This window comes from Paralichthys olivaceus, chromosome 4 (assembly GCF_024713975.1).
Source record: "Paralichthys olivaceus isolate ysfri-2021 chromosome 4, ASM2471397v2, whole genome shotgun sequence".
Classification (NCBI taxonomy): Eukaryota; Metazoa; Chordata; class Actinopteri; order Pleuronectiformes; family Paralichthyidae; genus Paralichthys; species Paralichthys olivaceus.
Genome location: NC_091096.1, coordinates 27,248,414 through 27,268,774, shown reverse-complemented (window position 1 = coordinate 27,268,774; position 20,361 = coordinate 27,248,414). Strand labels below are relative to the sequence as shown.

At 40.8% G+C, this 20,361-nt stretch overlaps 1 protein-coding gene across 3 annotated transcripts in view; it reads right to left on the bottom strand.

Annotated features, from left to right (window-relative positions):
* apba1a (amyloid beta (A4) precursor protein-binding, family A, member 1a) overlaps window positions 1–20,361 on the bottom strand; it is a 75,755-nt gene that overhangs the window by 53,706 nt on the left and 1,688 nt on the right. Inside the window, exon 2 of one of the 3 annotated variants that reach the window (XM_020104003.2) lies at window positions 18,084–18,153. The exons of the other annotated variants lie outside the window; for them this stretch is intronic. The gene's annotated coding sequence lies outside the window, so the exon portion shown is untranslated. The remainder of the gene's footprint in view (window positions 1–18,083; window positions 18,154–20,361) is intronic. 3 annotated transcript variants of the gene reach the window in all.

Below are 20,361 nucleotides of genomic sequence, written 5' to 3'. Positions count from 1 at the left end.
TCCAAACTATTAGCATTACATCTAGAATCCATCCTCCCTTCCATCGTTTCCTTGGGCCAAACGGGGTTCATTCGAAATAGGCACTCTTTCTTTAACCTTAGACGTTTGTTCAATGTACTTTACAATGTCTCCTCTTCTGACACCCACAAAGCTGTGATATCATTAGACGCCGAAAAGGCATTTGACAGAGTTGAGTGGGATTACCTCTTTTATGTCTTGGAGAAATTTGGTTTTAAGAATAGTTTTATTTCATGGATTAAGTTGCTTTATTCAGCCCCACAAGCCTCAATCAGGATGAATAATATCCAATCAGAATATTTTTGCCTATATCGCTCTACTAGACAGGGTTGCCTTTTGAGCCCTCTATTATTCGCAATCGCTATTGAACCTCTCTCGATAGCCCTTCGGTCCAACCACCTTATTACAGGCATATTTAGAAATGATATTCAGCTGAGAGTTTCCCTTTATGCTGATGACCTACTTTTATATGTTCCCAACCTGCCTGTCTCAGTTCCCACTGCTCTTGCCATTCTTCATTCATTTGGTCAAATATCTGGATATAAATTAAACTTAAACAAAAGTGAGATATTTCCCATTAACCCCGCTGCTAAGAATTATCCCTTGGAAAACTTTCCCTTTAAAGTTGCTCAATATAGTTTTTTATATCTTGGTATTCATGTTACGCACAAATTTGAAGACCTCTACAAAGCTTACTTTGCACCCCATTGACCCGAATCCAGAAAGACTTTGAACAATGGTCTCTGCTTAATCTGTCTTTGATTGCACGTGTCAACTCTGTTAAAATGAATGTACTCCCAAGACTCTCCTACCTGTTTCAGTGCATACCACTCTTCCTCCCTCAGTTTCTTTTCCGTAAACTAGATAGCCTGATCTCTGAATTTATCTGTAATCAGAAGGTTCCCAGGCTGCGCAAACAATATTTGCAAAGGCCGATGCCACTGGGAGGGCTGGCCCTGCCAGAGTTTAGGTTCTATTATTGGGCCACCAACATCAGGATTCTCAAACACTGGCTTCAATATGAGGCTTTTGATCCTCCCCCGGCATGGCTGGTTATGGAGGCGGGTTTAGCAAAACCAGTGACCTTGAAAGCCCTAGTGCACTCCCCTATCCACTCCTCCATTTTTCCCTACACCAAGAATGTGATTGTTAAGACCTCACTTAGGATTTGGGTCCAGTTTAAGCACCACTTTGGCCTACAGACAATTTTTATTCTATTTATGCACCACTAGCGGCTAACCATGCTTTTCCTCCTCCCCTCATAGACAGTGTTTTCTTAAGGTGGACGAATTTTGGTATTCATAACTTCAAAGACTTGTATATTGATAATGTTTTTGCGTCTTTTCAGCATCTTTTAGTTAAATTCTCTCCTCCTAAGCAACACTTCTTTAGATATTTACAAGTCCGCAGTTTTGTTCAGGACACATTCCCTAGCTTTCCTAATTTACCCCGACTCGGCTTCGGATGGCTTCCTGACACCAATTCCTACTCTTAAAGTCTCTATCTCATATATCTATTATCAAATTAATCTTTTATCCTAGGCTTAATAAAGTCACTCCTAGAGGAGGACCTGGGGGTGGCGATATCAGAGGAAGTCTGGACAGAGATTTTGAGATGGGTACATAAATCCTCTATTTGCGCTAGACACAGTCTTATGAAGTGTAAAGTTGTACACCGTACCTATTTCACTCAGGCTCGACTGGCTAAAATTTATGATGGTGTAAGTCCAACTTTTGATAGGTGTCAGCAGTCTCCTGCAAATCTTATACACTCTTTCAATTTGTTAAGAGGACAGATCTTTCACTCACCCCTGACTGACTGACACGACTTAGGCCGCTAAGAGAGGTGCCATTACTCTGACTTGGGATCTGTTGCTATGTCATTGCTATTTATTGTTACCTGACTGATGTGCCAGTCCTTTTTTTAAAATGTATTTATTTTTGTCTATATTCTTTTTCAATTGTCTGGTTCTGTCATAGTCCTAAAAATAATTTATTATTTCTAAAAATGTATTTATTCTTATTCTTATTATTTTATAAGTTGTTCGATACTTCATAATAATACTTCAATGACCACTTTCTTTTTTTTGTTGTCTAAAAAGAAAGAATGTATACTTCACCCCTTGTAAATGTTTTAATACAATTGTATACATCTGCAAAACCCAATAAACTAAGTTTTAAAAAAAAGAAACGTTTGCAATTACTCGTCAATAAAAACATATGGACCTATTTTCATGAGCCATGGCCGTAACTGTGCGCATTTGGTACTTTGGTGACAGGATGCATCTGGCACACCTACAGCCAGGCAGCAATTGAGATGTACTGGGTGTGCTAGCAGTGGGGATCTTCTTAACCAGACATTGTATTAAACTTCCTTTTATGGAGAATGGGCACAGTGTAGTGTCATTTTGGTCAGGACTGACTCAGAGAGAGAGAGGGTTGGGAGGGATGGAGGCTGTTACAAGGTAAATATGTAAGTCTTTAATGTATGTCTTGTTATCCCACCACTAACACACCCAGTACAATAATCTAAGTAACTCCCACAAGTAGAGAAGCATAGATGTAGATGCGATGCAGACAGCCTGTACTGTGAGTACATTGTCCTTTTGTGTCAGGTTGGTTATGTTCCACTCCAGCACCTGACAAAGGTCATCAATCCCTCGGATAAGAATCTATCATAACGTAATCTATCATAAAGACACTCATCAGAGGCAGTAAAAGGATTTTGTGGGTCTCTGAAGACCCTTGTCCTCCTCAGAGACTCTAGCAATCCACAGCCAGCTCTACAGGATCGTTTTTCTTCCCTTTTTTTGCTCCATGGGATCCTATAGGAACAGTGAATTCACGTTTCAAAGGAATTGAATGGTCAGTGGGAAGAACATTTATAATGCTTGATCTCTTATATCCAACTTAACCTGCTCTGGACCAGGTTAGCTGTTCAGCACAAGTTACCATTCGACCCGATAGTCATAGGACTGGAATCCCTAAATTTCAATCAATCAATCAATCAAGTGTTTAATTTTATTTGTACAGCCAATATTCACAAATAACAATTTCTCTCATAGGGCTTTAACAAGGTGTGACATCCTCTGCCCTTAACCATCAACAAGTAAGGAAAAACTACCAAAAACGTTTTTAACTTTTTAAGAGGGGAAAAATAACGCAGAAACCACAGAGAGAGCCACATGTGAGGGATTCCTCTCCCAGTACGGACAGAAGTGCAATGGATGCAACGTGTAATTAGATTTGATTCGATCGGATAGAACTTTATTGATCCCTTTGGGAAGACTCCCTCAGGGAAATTTAAATTCCAGCAGCATTACAGGATATAAAAACAAATAATAAAAAAGCCAGTAGCAGCACACAGGTTAAAACTAAAAAAAAATCGAGCTTCGTAGTACAGGGCCGAGGTTCCTTGTAGATAAAGAACGACATACGCTTATCACATCTCACTGACAAGGAAGACCATTCAGCTTTTTGATATAGGATACAATACTAAGTGGGATAAACATCTCGAGTGATAGACCTAGGATCAGAATGATAAACAGTTTCCAAAGGCTTGAATTGCCATATTCCATAATGGAAAGAAACATAATTCCTTTTTGCTCGACAGCACATACAAAAGTTTGTTATTTTTCTGTCTACCATTTTTTGGGGGATTGTCTATATGTTATTTAAAAGTAAGTTAGTCCTGTACCCAACGACCATGATATTTGTACTCTCGATGTTAGTGCCTTGTAGAGTGGAGATGCAAAGGTCTCTCACTCTAGAGAAGAACATACATTTAGTTTTATATACATTTTTTAAAAGTTCAAGATAACCAAGTCTGGCTTGCAGAGTTTGAAAGGGCTGTCACAGGTTCTCTGCAACTAAGTCAGCAGAATCTGCCATACAATGCAATATGGTGTCATCTGTGTGGCTATTGGTTTGGGATGAAATCATGTTGTTAATTTAGATTGTAAAAAGAACTGGTCCTAAAATTGAACCTACAGGTAAACCCTTTGTTATTGATAAAAACTCTGAACAGACAGTATCCACATTCACTGACTGAATCATGGAACCAAGCACAGGCACTGGAACTAAACCAATTTTGTGAGTATATTTGAAATGTCTCTAATATACACTGCTCAAAGAATTAAGAGAACACTTCAGATCTTGATGAACAAGGTTATCTTTACTGATGTACACTGTATAATTTGAACGAAGTGATGTAACAACGGTCAGTGGAAACCAAAATCCTGGATTCAGAGCCACACCGAAAGTAAAGTAAAATATTGAAGTCCAAGGTTGATCAAACTTGTGTGAATTCTATTATGGCAATTTATAATGTGACTCAGTAGTGTGTATGGCCCCTGCATGCCTGTATGCACTCCCAACAACGTCTGGGCATGCTCCTGATGAGTCTGCAGATCATCCTCCCAGACCTGGATGACGGCATCAGTGATCTCCTGGACAGTCTGTGCCAGTACTTGGTGGCGTCAGATGCAGCGATACATAACATCCCATAGTTGCTCAACTGCATTCAGGTCAGGGGAACATGAGGGCCAGTCAACTGAACTGCCTACAGACTCTGGACACATGGGGCTGGGCATTGTCCTGCACCAGGAGGAACCCAGGGCCCACTGCACCAGCTGTCTGACAATCAGTCTGAGGATGTCATCCTGGTACCTAAAAGCAGTCAGGGTATTGTTGGCTATGACATATAGGTCTGTGCGACCCTCCAAGGATATGGCTCCCTAGACCATTAATGACCACAAATGCACAAATACAGTACATATCACAGTGTAATCATCCTGTGCCTCTGCACTTTATTCAAGTACAGTAAAAGTGGACTCTCATTGACAGGTTTGCAGGATTGCGATGTCGATTGGCTGATTGTTGGTAACGGTCGGAAGAGTGCAGGAGTGTGGAGCGGGCCTGCATCCAAGTGCACCGACACCGTCGAACGTATGCCTAAACTGAGGGAATGCTGGCTTCATGTTCCTGTTCTGTAAAGAGCGGTGGTTGGTACCCCCGGGAGCATTGGAAGGGTGAAAGACCATTGGCTGAACTGGGCAGGGTATTATGAGCGTACTCAATCCACAGGAGCTGTTCAGACCAGGAGGAGGGGTTGTGGGAAGTAAGGCAGCGCAGAGCTGTCTCCATTTCCTGATTCATGCGTTCTGCTTGACCATTGGACTGTGGGTGGAAACCAGATGACAAACTAACAGTAGCCCCCAGCATCCTGCAAAACTCGGACCAAAAGTGAGATGTGAATTGTGGTCCCCAGGCAGAGACCACATCAGATGGGAGACCATGCAGCCGGAACACATGTTGCAACAAAACTTCAGCCATTTCCTTGGTGGTAGGTAATTTGTGTAATGGAATAAGCATGGCAGCTTTGTAAAAGCGATCAATAACAGTGAGTATAACTGTGTTACCGTTTGAAGGTGGTAGGCCGGTGACAAAGTCCAAAGAAATGTGAGACCAGGGACGGCGAGGAACTGGCAGAGGATGGAGACCGGATGGAGCTTGGTGAGAGCTCTTTTGTTGAGAGCAGACATGGCAAGCAGCAACAGACTCCCTGGTGTCCCTTTCCATGGAAGACCACCAGAAGCGTTGTCAAAGCAGGGCTAATGTGCGTCTCACCCCAGGATGGCAAGCCAGATGAGAAGAGTGCCCCCACTGGAGGACTTCAGAACAGAGACTGTCTGGAACAGACAAACGGTTCTCTGGACAAGCACTAGGAGCAGGGTGTTCAGTGTGGGAGCGTTTTACCTTATTCTCCACCTCCCAGGTTACCGCCCTAATGACGCATGCAGAGGAGAGGATACCTTCAGGCTGGGATGGGGAATCCTCTGACTGGAACTGACGGGACAGAGCATCGGGCTTGACATTTTTGGAACCTGGTCTGTATGATAGAGAGAAGTCGAAAAGGTTGAAGAAGAGAGCCCACCTAGCTTGAAGAGAGTTCAGTCCCTTGGCCGATCGGATGTACTCAAGTTTTTCGTGGTCACTCCAAACCACAAATGGTTGCTCCGCCCCCTCCAACCAGTGTCTCCATTCCTCTAGTGCAAGCTTGACTGCAAATAGGTCTTGGCCGGGTCCATCCGGATGTTGCCAGCGTTGATGAAACCCAGGAAGGATACCTCTGAAGCGTGAAACTCACACTTCTCCGCTTTAACAAAGAGTTGGTTGTCCAAGGGCCTCTGGAGAACCTGGTGTACATGCACCACATGCTCCTGCCTGGACTTAGAAAAAATTAGAATGTCATTCAGATACACGAAAACAGACACGTTGAGCAGATCCCGCAGAACATCATTAACTAATCCCTGGAAGACTGCAGGAGCATTAGTGAGACCAAATGGCATGCCCAAATACTCATATTGACCATTAGGAGTATTAAAGGCTGTCTTCCACTCATCACCCTCCCTGATTCTCACCAAGTGATAATCGTTGCGGAGGTCGAGTCTGGAGAAAATGGAAGCCCCTTGTAGCAGTTCAAAAGCAGAGGAGATTAATGGAAGAGGGTACCTGTATTTGATGGTAATGTCATTAAGTCCCCTGAAGTCAATGCAAGGTTGCAGGGTTTTGTCCTTTTTGCCCACAAAAAAAAATCCTGCTCCAGCGGGAGACAATGATGGTCGTATGATCCCTGCCGCCAGGGAGTCACTGATGTACTTCTCCATTGTCTTTGTCTCAGGAACTGATAAGGAGAAGAGTCGCCCTCTAGGGGGGGATGTACCTGGGAGGAGGTTAATGGCACAATCGTAAGGGCGATGTGGCAGCAAAGAGGTGGCCCAGGTCTTGTTAAAAACCTCCTTCAGATCCAAATAATTCTTAGGAACTTGTGACAGGTCTGGAAACTTAGAGGGGACAGTCAAACCAGAGGCAGATGACAGGGCAGACTTCAAACAGATAGCGTTACAATGAGTATACACTGCAGTATAGTTCCCGAGGACCAGTCAATGTATGGATTATGTCTCCTAGGACAAGGAAACCCCGAAATGACAGGTTGTTGTGGAGCATTGGTTAGGTGAAAAGAAAGAGTCTCAGTGTGATTACCTGAAATGGTCATTTGAAGGGGAGTAGATCAATGTATAACCAACAAGAGGAGACGACCATCCAAGGCTGAGGCGTCGATAGGCTCCTCAAGAATCACCTGACCAAGATCCAGCTGGGAGGAAAGAGTCCTTTCCAACAAGCTTTCATCCACACCAGAGTCAATGAGGGCTGAGACAGTCTGATAATTCCCAGAGCAGAAAAGCTTGATCTGACCGAGAGGGCAATTCAGAGTTCATAATCCGGCTCACCAGCGCCCTCGGAATGACTAGTGAGCCATGTCTTTTAATGGACAGAAAGAGGCGAAATGACCAGCCTGACCACAGTACAGACACCTGTTCTCTCTTAGGGCGGCACTGACGTTCTGCTGTAGACAGCTGTGACCTGCCCAGCTGCATCGGCTCAGAAGCGTCACAAGGAACGTGCTGCTCAGAAGGATGCCCTGGAGGATGGGATGGCTTGTTCACCGTGCAGGTGAAGCAGCGGACCGAACTCTCTCCCTCCGCCGCTCTCGCAGACGACCGTCTATGTGGATAGAGAGAGAGACCAGTGTGTCCAAATCAACAGGAAGATCACGGGCCGCCAGCTCATCTTTGATGTCGTCTGAGAGGCCGTTGTAGAAAGCATCAAAAAGCGAGGCAGCGTTCCAGTTACTTTCAGCTGCTACAGTACGGAACTTGAGAGAGTAATCACAGTAATCACACAGACCTCACTCCCTGCGTCAGTTTAAACAAACCCCAAGCGACCTCTCTTCCTGGTGTGACATGGTCGAAAACCTTTCGCAGCTCGTCGGAGAACAGCTTAACAGATGAACAGATGGCGTAATACGCCACCCTGGACCTTTCGGTGGGAAAGGCAGAAGGCTGGAGTTCAAAGACGAGGGAACACTGTATGAGGAATGGCCGGCAGGAACCCGGAGCTCTGGAAAATAACGTTCCAGAGGAGGCAAACCCTGGACAGGAGGGCTGACAGAGGATGCAGGGTCCCGACCACGTTCCGACAGAGAGAGCTTTTGGAGATGTTCCTGAATGCTGCCCATGCTCCTCTAATAAAGAGCCACCATCTCCTGCAGACCGCCTGAAATGGAGGTAAATTGTTCGTTGTGGCGCTTAAGAGCACTGGCCTGTGCTCTCAGCTCCTTGCGGATTGAGTCAGCGTCAGGTGGGTTCATAGTGGTCAGATTGTTCTGTCACATCACTGGTGATGGCAAGGGAGAACCAAAAAGCACAACGATAGGCAGGCTAGTTGCAAGGGAAGATCCGATCGAAATCAGGCAAACAAATCTGTCAAGGGGCAGGCAGGTATCCGAAGTCCAAGAAGGCAAAAGAGGGTCAGAACAAGAAGGCAAAAGTGTAAATACAGGAGAGCTTGGCAAAATACAACACAAGACAATCTGGCAGGGATCAAGTGAAAATGACTGGAATATATACTGAGGAACTAATGAGCAAATGGACTGCAGGTGATGAGGCGGGCGGGGAAAATCAGGTGAGGGAAATGAGATGATTGCATGGCAGGGAAGAAATGCAGGATCTGAAATGACAGAAGAGATAGTGATGAGACATGGAACCAAAATAAAAATAAAAACAAACTAAGAGTTAGTGTAACTACGTTACACTCTTTCTCCACCCACTGGCACCTTTGTCACCTTGCCAATCAGAGCTTTATTAACAGATGCTGGGGGTATTAAGGGAGCCACAAAGGGTGGTCTGTGACGTTTCTCAATCATCCAGGTCATGGTATCTTAAGAAACTTTATAAGTGTACATAGGCAACTGGACATGCTTGTTTGTTTTGTGTTACAAGCAATTCCAGTTGTCTAAAATCACAAAAGGGTTGTCATCCCATCATGTGCTGTCTTACAGATCAGCCAGGGGTTTCTTGATCCTACTGGCCAGTAGGTTGAATTCTGACTGCCCCTTGACTAAAGCACAACTTCTGGGGAGCAACCACTATCACATAAAGACACCAGATTCATGGGGATGGGAATATTTTCAACTCCTCTTCAAATGGCTCTGGGTCATCAAAAACCTCATCACATAATATGTAAAATATTTCATTCAAATGATTAATTTCTTGTATTTTCCTGAATCCAACATTGTTTTTTACTTTTTAATTTCAGAGTTCTGCTCAAACTTATTTATTTGAAATTTTTTCCTGTTGTATGTGTAAGGCAGCTAGAGTGGTGCTCCACTAGGTAGAGCTGCAGCCCTGTTATGTTAAGTGTTTGATTATTTCAATGTAGATTGCCCCTTATGACATACCGTAGGGTTGAATGTGTTAAGTGTAAGGTGCCGTGTCGTCTTCAGATTGCATTGTTAACCCTTAGAGGTAAGTCACACTGCTGTCACTGTGACGTATGAATATGATACATTTTCAAGCTGAAAAACTGCCCATTTTAAAACGATTTATATGTTTTATACTGTGAAGGGATTTATTGCTGAATAATTTCGTTGACATGCACTTTTTGTTTCTGGTTAAAAACGATGTGTAAGGTGACACGTTAAAAGTTGCTAGCTGCTAAGTGTTAGCTTCGGCTTCAGTGAATGTGCTAGCTTAAAAATGTTCTGAGTACACGAAAGTGATAGAGATGCACTGTTAACCCTTATAGATGCGGCATGTGCCATAAATAAAACCTGTCGCCACCATTCCCAAACTACTATGTCTCTGTGTCCGTTCCTTTAGAGCACAACCGCCTGCACCGAATAGGCAATTTCGTCCTGCGTCCTGCCTCGTTCCTGGGCGTCCTGCCTCATTCCTGTGCCGAAGACGTGACATTCCAGTGGCTCCAAGGACTACAGACTCCCACATCATAAAGACCCTGGAGAGACTCGTCCTGGAGCAGCTCAGGCCCATGGTCAAGCCACACTAGTATCCCCTTTAGTTTGCCTATGGCTCGGAGTTGAGGACACCATCATCTACCTGCTGAATCGAGTCTATGCCCACCTGGGAAAGCTGGCTAGCACTGTGAGGGTCATGTTTTTTTACTTCTCCAGTGCTTTCAACACCATCAGGTCAGCTCTTCTGGGCGAGAAACCCAAAGCTATGCAGGTGGATGCCCCTGTCATGTCCTGGATTGTCAACTACTTGACTGGCACACCACAGTATGTGTGCTTGCAGCACTGTGTGTCTAACAGAGTGGTCAGTAAGATCAGGCCCCTACAGGGGACGGTCCTCTCTCCCTTCCTTTTCACCCTCTATATCACTCGATTTCAGCTACCAGACAGAGTCCTGCCATCTCCAGAAGTTTTTTGATGACCCTGCAATAGTTGGATGGATCAGCGAGGGTATTTTGTGAAGCCACCATGACCTAAACCTAGACCATGAACTACCAAAATCAAAAAATTGAATCCTTAAATCCAAGTGGTCTGTGCCAAAAGTAAAATGATTTCTTCACGGCCTTCCAGAGATATCACATTCACAAGGGAAAAAAATTGTTTTGTGAGGCCACGGTGACTTTGAACACCAAAATCTGATCAGGCCATCCTTGTGTCCAAGTGAATGGCTCTGCCAGATGTAATGAAATTCCCTTTGGGCATTTCTAATATATTGCGTTCACAACAATGAGCCTCATTCACAAACAGTGCGTACTTACAAATCTTTGCTTAAAATGTGCGTACGATCATCTGACGCATCTGGGATTCATCAATTTTTTCCTACCTAATTTGTTCATACTCTGCAAACAAATTTAGAACTTCCTCAGACCATGCATATGTACAAATGATGAAGGCCTGGCTGTCCTAGAAAATGGAAACACACACCCTTTTAACTAAATGCATAGTATATTAAAACTCCAATAATTTGGCAATAATTTAATTTACTAATGCATTAACCAAATGTATTAAATAACTATGAAATTGACGCCCTTTTATCCTAATGATCTCTATAAAGACTACTCAATTCATATTTATGTTTCTGGATATATGGGGCATCGCTTCTTTTGCAACAATGAAGTTAAAACAAAGCATTGCATCATAATCTGTGAGAAGAACTCTTCTGTCTGCAGGAGTTTGTGTGTCTGCTGATACCTGTCCCTCTTCAGACACAAACTGATAATCACATGTATTTAGTTATTTATCGATGATGTATTGTTCTGGTTACTTTAACTCTGATGTCCTGTCTGTGCACATCATTTGCGTCTCTTGTTGTGTAGCAGGTTTAAACATGTGTCTCACAAACTATAGCTAAAAACTTGCGATAAGTGATGGTGTTTATTGGTAAAGTATAAATTGAGCGCAGGTCAAAGGGAGTGAGGAGGGAGCAGACTCCGACAGACTCTGACAAATACAGAATGACCAGACATGTCACGATGCATCTAAGAATTGAGAAATGTCCACAGCTCTAGTACTCACCACTGTACAGGCTAATGTGTCGAACAGTGGCAACAAAAAGTGAAGTGAATACAAGGTTTCCATGATGGACTGCCAATGCATAACGATCATACCCACTGTTTCAGGATCAGGGCAGAAGTACTGGTTTGACAGAGGCTCCTGTCTGGGTGTGCTCCCTTCCAAACTCCAACTGACCTTCCCTCACTTTACACTTTAAAAACACCAACACCAACACCAATCACTCACTAGATTAACTCAGTTACTAGGACCAGAACAGTACTGACGTTCACGGGGCACGTATTTAAACACATGTGCATGTAGTTCATCTGCTACACACAAACCGAGATGCGCATAGTCATGATATCAGGATTGAAATTACCAGAATGATACAGATATTCTGTCCAACATAATGCACTAATATCTAAATACATGTGCTTATCCACTTTTGTGAGCAACAAAGACAGGCAGACACACACACACACACACAGGCTGCAGACAAACTACTAACCGCAGATTATCACACAACGCTGAGTTTTTACTTCATTGTTGCAGAAGAAGCAACACCCCATTTATCTAGTTACATAAATATGATTCAAGCAGGTTTTTTATAAAGACAAGCTCTAAGATGCATCCATAATAATTTTATCATCAAATCATAGCCCTCAGAATCGAATCAAATCATGCCTTGAGTTTCCCACCCCTAGTTTACACTTGTCAGATGAACATGTGTGAGTGCATGTGTTGGTTTGTGTGTCAGTGAGAGAAAGAGCGAGTGGAGTCAGGATGAGCTAAATTATGAATGAATGCGCACAGCTGCGAAGAAAGATTTTACTAATTTAATAAATCATTATGTGGTAATCAGTGTTGCTATTGTGGCGGTCATTTCAAATGAATCAACGGTTATACGCAGGTGTGCAATTTGATGTCGACTCCATCTTGAAAAACACTGTTAGCTTTCCCTCAAGTTCCTGGACTATCATATAGGAGCTACACAATTAGGTTATAGCGATCAACAGCTTATTGTAATCATTTTGGCCCAGATAGTGCTGAATTTAGCCAGGAGAAATGTGATCACTGTAAGCAGTTTCCGCTGTATTAAAAAAACTGTGATATGTTGATGATTTAGTTTGATTTGTTTTAATGAATGTACAGTGAAGTGGTTGATCTGGTTTGTTAAATAAAAGACAATTATTGCAAATTATTTTGTCTTTTGTCAGGGTATTTTAATATTTGTATTTCTAATTCAAATGTTAGACTGGATATTCTTTAGAATTAAAAGATAATTGCTCTTTAAAAGGTTGTACTATATGCTATAATTCCATTATATCAGGGGTATACAATAGTTTAAAAATAATGACAATAATAATATCGCAATTATTTCTGGAACAACATATCGTCTAACAAAATTTGCTATTGTGACAGGCCAAGTTAATATTTTTAATAATGCATTAAGTGAGAGGTTTCCTTGCACAATTCACAGCTTGAGTTCTCTGAGAGTTTCTTTCATATCCAAGCAAAATTGGTATTGTACAACGAAATATCCTTAACTGAATCTATATTTAATTGAATTGGATATCAAATCAAAACCTTGTGAATTATAATAGAAACGATTTGGGATATCAGTGGCGATTCCCAGCTTAATTAAGAACTTACCAGTGTATATGGGAACTGTTATTATTCACTATTATATTTGCTTTTGTAATACATTTGATATTGATGGATGGGTCATCAGTCTAATTATCATTTTTAATCATATTATTTTGAAAGAAATTCTAATTACCATTTGAGAAATGGCCGGTAAACCAGCCACTAGGGACACACTTTTGGGTAGCTCTAGTGCCGGTCCCAAGCCCAGATAAATGGTGAGGGTTACGTCAGGAAGGGCATTTGGCGTAAAACTTGTGCCAAAACAAACATGCGGATCACAAATAGGAGGGGTAGTGGATATATTGGCAGATGATCCGCTGTGGCGACCCCGAAAAGGGAGCAGCCCAAAGATGAAGAAGATTTGAAAAATGGCCGGTATTGTTAGGATTATTAATCAATACAATTTTATTTGTATAGACTATATTCACAATTTGTCTCATAGGGCCTTAACAAAGTGTGACATCCTCAAATCTTAAATGAGGTATATGTACTTTATTTACTGAAATTACCATGATATGTCATTAGAGATTAAAGAAAATTGAAACACTGGCTCCTCTAAAAACAGAATTTATATTACCTTTATAAATTCTACGTTCCATCCCAAAATGTTTTGTTTTGCCCAATGACTGTTTACATAGATTATAACAGGTAGTAGTTTTGGTAATCACCTGTGTGGTTCCGCCCACCTCCTGACCACTTCGACACACCAATACACACAACTTTCTGTGAAAAGGTTGATGATTTTTGCATATTCTATTTAGCTGTGAGGGTCCAAGCACCTCCTCCCTTAGTACGAAGCAGTGGAAGAAGCATCACTTTATGCATCACTGTTAGGTAGTTGTGAAAAAAATTACAATAATACATTGGAACTAAGATATCACAATTATTATTGTTATTTTTAAAACCTTATTATTGAAGAAAATACTACATTTGTGGTTCTCTTTCTCAGCTTGCCAGAGATTCGCACAGCACTCTGGGAAATTTTCATAGCCCTCTGTTTGAAGTGTTGGTCTGAAAAATCTCGGTTTCGAGGGCTTTACAGCTGAAACACTTGGCCCTACCCCTTCATCCCAACAAGTATCAAGACAGTTTTCCCCTACATTGCAAATGCACAAAACAGAGGGGAAGGGCTAAGGGTTAGGGAGAAGGGGTTAAATGGGATTAGGCCTTACTTTTAGTAAACACTTGAAGGGGCTCAGGAGCAGTGTTGTGTCAGTTCACACAAAGAACTAGTTCAAACTTTGGTTCATTAAAACAAATGCACAACATTCACTGAGAAACTAGACCTGCATACTGAATAGAAGCCTTATAAGAGAAAGCATTTATGTGGGATATTAATGTTGGGATGTAACCTCAGACTGTCTTGTCAATATTGCACAGGTATCATGAAACAAAAAAGTAAAAAAAAGCAATACGTTTTTTTCAGGAGCATTTTATACATCTGCTTAGGGATGTCCGGATAAGCCGATTTTACGTTAACCGTGGTTTCATAACCGTAAGAATTGTACTACGAAATCTAACTTTGATGTCCTACATCTCTCGCGAGTCACATTTTGTCTAAAAACTAACTGGATCTGGTTGATGATAATAATAAATATTTTAGTTCATTAGCTATATTATTAGCTTTATATTGCTTGTTGTCTTTTTCCCTCTATAGTATCGATAATCATGAAAACCTAGAAACCATGATATTTCCACTGACAATAATCGTGGCACCATAATTTCATATCGCAACATCCCTACATCTGCTGGAATTATTTGCCCCTATTCCTATTAAGTCTTGATGTTTTATCTGTATTGTATAAGCTCCTTTAAATTGATAATCACATTTGAAAGTAAATTATAACACTCAGTAAGTACTCAAGTTGTGCAAATGTAAACACAGTTTATTGAAATGTAAATCAGGCGTTGTAGATTAAAAGTTGAGATGACTAGACACAACACATATGAAGGTGAACAATAATAAAATTATACAAACATATGCTTGTTAACACATTTATTTGAATGTAATACACACACTGTGCCAGTGTTAAAAGCTATGCCCAGAATAGGCCCAGAGCTACAGAGTCCATATGGTGTGAGAACATTTTATCAAAAAGTGTTTTTGATAGAGATGATGAAGCTACAGATAACGAATATGGAAATTAAGTATCAATGACACTTAGCAATGACTGATAACTGTAAGCAGTTGACAACAGGTGCTGCAGAAAAAACACACTATAAAGGATGTTTTATGCTGCAATCACTGTCACATCTGTAGGAGAACATAGAACAAAGTAGCAACTCCTTAGATCAAAGAAGGTCTGTAAATACTTGTTTGGCCTTTTGACACATGTAATATTTTTCCATTGGCACTCTGTGTTCAGTAGGTGAAGGCAAGTCCTCAGCAAGAAGTGATGTACCGAAAGAAATATACATATTGTACAAACATCTAAAATGTCTTTCTACTTCATCTATAATATTCAAGGTGATAATCTCTCACGGTGCAGTTGATACCAGTCCACATCAAGGCCCTTGACTTTTCTCAGTGTCAAAACAGATAAATATAACATAAATATGAGCACTGTTTACAACAGGGTGTGTGGAGATTATAATCACATCTAAACTGTCATATAATTACACATCTGAGTCTCATTCACTGTGATTCCTTAACAGGCTAAAAAAAACAGGTGGTAATAGTAATGATGGTTATATGAGCCTATATCAAAACATTTGACATGTTAAATAAAAGGTTAATTTCCACAATTACATATTTACAAAATGTGATGCATGTAAACATGTAGTATGATTATGATAATAGATAAATCAATACTTCAGGTTTTGTTGTATAGTTTCAGGGAAACTCTAGTTAAGTTTGATGGGACAACCGCTATCATTCCTAAGCAACAAGACCACAGCGCTAGCCGGTTAGCATAAGCAGGTAGCATTTAGCCTAGCTCCTTAACCTGGGCTGACCAGGTATCGTTGAGCTCTGTGGGTGTGGCTCAGCTGTCTTCATTCAACCCACCTCAGCTCGACTCACACTTCTCCTCTTTGCCCATTTTTGGATAAGTCAGGAACTAGGACGAGTCATGCTCCGGCAAGATGGCGATGGGTGAAAAGCTGCCCACTATGAGCCTCAAATTAACTTTTCAGAAATCAATGGGTGACGTCACAGACACTATGTCCATTTTTATATAGTCTATCAGTGTCTCTCCAGGGAACATATACACTGTGCATCATACAGTAAGGACAATATGTTTCCACACAGTAATGTGTGTCATTGGTCCTCTGTAACTGGCTAATAATGTCTATCTAGCAACATCACTCAACAGAGTAGAGGGTCCTGAATAATGTGGAGAAACTGAGCCTGTACCACCAGATGTCGTCTTTGAAATTTTTAATACAAAGTAAATAAAATGTTATAAATATGTAACATCCAAGTACTGATGGAGGTCCTTTTTGACCAAGTCTTTAAAGACTCCCCTCCCAGTACGAGAAACTACCAAAAGAAGAGACAATCTCTGGCTATGTCAGTTGTTTCAGTTGAGATGCAAAACCAACATAACTGCCGCCATCATCAGGGAACTCCTCACGTATGGGAAGGACTAGACACATTATTTCTTATCAGAGAAGCTATTCCAGTAAATGTCTTTTCAAGATAACTTAAAACCTCTCTCTTTGCTTCAGCCTTTAACTAGATCTTGCACTCTTGCGTGCTTATAATTTTTAATCAATTTATTTTTCAGTTTTTATGCATTTCTTAAAATGAATTTTATTTCCTTTTCTTTTAAATGTAATTTTCTGTTCTTATGTTTTATAAAATCTCTTTCAAATGCACATTTGAACATGTTTTTATTTTTTTATCTTTATTTCTTGTATGACTTTCCTCTACAAAATCATTACTAACTTACTGGTGTAGACTGAGAGTCGAAAAACCCATAGTCAGCCTGTAACAAAGGGAACTTTGTTACTAGTACCTGCAGTCGTATGCCTTGTAAATATTGCACAAATGGGGATTTGTATTTATTACACTTTAAACAATTATGATAACGATACACATAAATAACGGCACTTCGAACTTTTATAACTGTATTTGCACTTTAATTGCAGGATTTGCACAGAACATTTTGCACATTGCATATTTGCACAGAACATTTTGCACATTGCATATTTGCACATTTTCTAGCAACTCATTATGTATCGTTGTGTGTGTGTGATAGTTTGACCAGTGATTGAGCTGTCTTCTTGCGGATGCTGCGGCGTGTAGTTGGCTACGTCTGAAAGAGAAGGGAGTTAGATTAAGAAGCCGACAATGTTAGATATAACAGAGTCATTATTGATGAACTAAAGTTAAATGTGTGTGCATCTAGGTAAATCTGTGTGCTATATATGTTGTTAAGGCGTCAGTGTGAAGTAGTTGTTTGTTGAAGTGCGTATAAAAACTCACCATCCTTTCCTCTGTCCACTCCGCTCCATCCAAAACAGTCCCCCGGGAAACAAACCACAATAAACGTTCCGGGAGGAACCAAGTGGAAGGATAGGCATGGGGGTGCTCTATAGTTACCGTAGATTTATATTTATTGTATTTGAAGGTGGGGATATAGTTTTGGGGTGGCTTAAGTGCATTAGAGGGTATCCACTGTAAATATACTGTTTGCATAAATTTATAATATTGTGTCAACTGCGTTAGCCGGGGTCTGGGACTAAATGAACACCTGTAAATGGTATATTCCATTTATGTTAATCAGTGACACAGTATTTAAAGCCTTAGTTGTCCATTATGTGGGCAGCTTGGATCATCTATTTGGAAGCCTGTCATGTTGTCCTTGCTGTAAGGAATAAAAACTCACGTTGATGGATATACCTGAATGTCCTTGCTCATTTTTTCCTGCATCACCCAGCCGCTAATCATCATTCTAACACAGCCTGTATGCTGAAGAGAGTAGACATACAAGGCTCCAGGCCGAAAGATCTGTCATGCAGTTTGCAGTGGACTGAAGCTGCTTCATTCTCTTTTGGTACCACAATGTAATGACTTTGGCTACAGTGAAGATTACTTGATAGTCTACCTTGGGTGTCTCCCTGCAGCACACATTCTGTCCTTTGGTTGGCATCATTGCACAATTACCACAGGTACACCTGTAGAGGAAAAAGGGACATTACTATTATGGAAGTTTTCTGGAAGGAAGGTGAAAGGAGAACTCAGGCAGCAGCTGATGTCTTATGCAGAAGATTTTAATGTAGAAATGATGCATCAAGGAGACCAGAAGGTGAAACAATATACAAACACTAACAGAGTAACATGAGCAATTGTCACTTCCAAGTCCGAAGATGTCTCCCATAGCATCCCCATATATCTTCCTCTACTTGCATTACCCATTCTAACAGCACATCAATAAATGGCTAGAATTGCCGTCACTCCCTATGCAACATGTAAGTTTGCATCCTGTTGGATATTGGTGTAATACACAAAAGAGCTGAAGTTGGTGAGAGTTGAAGTTGGTGCATCTCTGTCTGGGGCATCTGAGATATCTCAGATATGAAAGTCCCTAAGCATAGACACTACAATGTACTGATGGTTGGTCCTTTATCTTTAACCTGACCTTTGGTACTGCTTAGAGAGAGAAGTGAGTTTCTGTGAAATTAGCCAGGCACTCTTCTCTTAATGGTGTACAGATATAATGCAATATACATTATATACATAGTACGGTGTATAGTGGCATATGCAGTAATGTGGTAGGATATACGAAAATTCCTCAACTTACTAGCTAAATCACAGCAGGTAAACTTATTGTAATGTGTACGTTACGACAATAGGAAAACGATTATTACCTATCCACACGATTATACACATGCAATATGCGTTATGTTTTCAACCTTATAAAGCAACTGACATCAAATGCAGTGTTTTGTAACTAAGCGTTTTGTTACATGAACTGAGCGTTTCAACCAAGAATTGTTGGAAAATAACTGAATAAGCAAACCATTTCTGCATGCAGCAGTACTGTGATTTAGAAGTCACTCTGAACATTGGGCGACTGTCTTGCTAAAACATGGAAAAACATGCTGACAATGTAACTTACCGTTATGTAACATCTTGTTGTAAATTATTTTGAATTGGTGGTTGGTCTTTAACAGCCGTATACGCCTCGGGGTCTGACTCTAGCTAACATGTAGGGTAATAGCATTATTATTAATATCATTAATAATTAACGAGGCAGGTAGAGCTCCAGAGAGAAGCAGAAGAAGGGAAATGAAAATCCACATTTCTGTACTTATTTTCGACTTACAACTACTGATATATCATCAGGGGTATCAATAACAAATAAAATCCCAGAAAAGTGTAAGATACAGGGCCTTTATTGCCATCTACTTAAGCATTTATTTATTTATCAAGTCATAACAAGTCATCGCAATATTCAACAATGTTATCGCATATTGCATGTTTTCCTAAATTTTTATCCCAATTTATAGGCTTTTTTGTCTAAGGATGTTGGAAGGGGCTGGTCTAAACATGTATGAAAATACCCCAAATGAACACTGTAAGCGAAGTACTTGATCAGTATATGAGCAATCACTATATCAAGTTTCCACTGTATTTTTCTACATTATAGTAGACACTGAAAATTATAGTCTGTGCGTGGCAGGTTGCACCCTTCTGTCAGTGTTGAATGTGACGATGTCATCGTCCTTCAACCCAACCCTACTGGATATGTTGACCTTGCTCTGATAAGATAGGATAGTATGACCCCGTTCAGAACATACCCAGATGAATCCTTAAAGGGATAGTTCATCCAAAAATGAAAATTCACTCATTATCTACTCACTATGACAATGGAGGGATTGGTTAAGTGTTTGAGTTCACAAAACACTTTTGGAGTTTCTAGGTTAAACAGCGTTGCAGCCAAATACAATACAATCGAAGTAAATACTGACAACTTCTTCAAATGTAAAACAAATTAAAAAAAGATAAAATGCCTCCATACTGCTCCATGTTTCATTTTTGGGTGAACTTTCCCTTTAATGTGTCTTGAGATCTGATTGCACAGACCACATTCGGAGATGGTCTGGGACACGTGTGACCACATTCTTTTCACAAATGTGTCATAGGCCACATTAAAGGACTGATGAATGACAGCCTTAGAGGTGCATTTAACTCTCTGAAAGATTCATTTGGTTTCAGTCAGCACGTAGATAAACCAACTCATAACTTAAACCACACCTTAGACCTCATACTGACACATGGCATTGATGTTGAAAATCTAGTAGTGTGTGATTCCAACCCTTTATTATCAGATCATTTCCTCCTCTCACTTGAATTCACCACTAGCAACTATACTCAGGCGA